Source organism: Nannospalax galili, unplaced genomic scaffold, assembly GCF_000622305.1.
Source record: "Nannospalax galili isolate Female #2095 unplaced genomic scaffold, S.galili_v1.0 scaffold445, whole genome shotgun sequence".
NCBI classification, from domain to species: Eukaryota; Metazoa; Chordata; class Mammalia; order Rodentia; family Spalacidae; genus Nannospalax; species Nannospalax galili.
In genome coordinates, this window is record NW_008354184.1 from 356,793 (window position 1) to 357,484 (window position 692).

A 692-nucleotide genomic window follows, 5' to 3' on the forward strand; every position below is an offset into this window, starting at 1 on the left:
TTTAAATGACCACAGATGCCAACCCAGACTACTATACACAGCCAAAATGTCTATTATAGTTAAAGGGGAAAGAAAAATCTTCCATGACATAAATAGGCTGAAGGAATTCATGTCCACAAAACCAGCCCTTCAGAGAGTTCTGGAAGCAATACAAAGAGCTGAAGAATGGAATGACTATACCCAAGGGGTTGTGGAAAGAAATTCAATGAAGGTATAACTGTGGAAAAGTACAGCTATATCAAGAATGTGAACAGTAATAAAAATGACAGGATTCAATTCAATACTCATCTTTCATTAATAACTTTAAATATTAATGGACTGAACTCTCCAGTCAAAAGACACAGAGTAGGTGAATGGATTAAGAAACAAAAACCATTTTTTGTTGTCTACAAGAAACTCATCTCACTTTCAAGGACAGACACTATCTCAAAGTGAAAGGATGGAAAAAAATATACCAAGCAAATGGTACTGAGAAAAAAAGCAGGTGTAGCAATTCTAATAGCTGACAAAATAGACTTTAAAATAAACCTAATCAGAAGAGATAGGGCCACTTCATTCTGATCAAAGGAACAATAAATCAAGAAGATATTACAATCATGAACACATATTCACCAAACTCTGGTGCAATGCACTTCATAAAATCAGTACTACAGGACTTTACGACCCAGATTAATCCCAACTCATTAATAGTG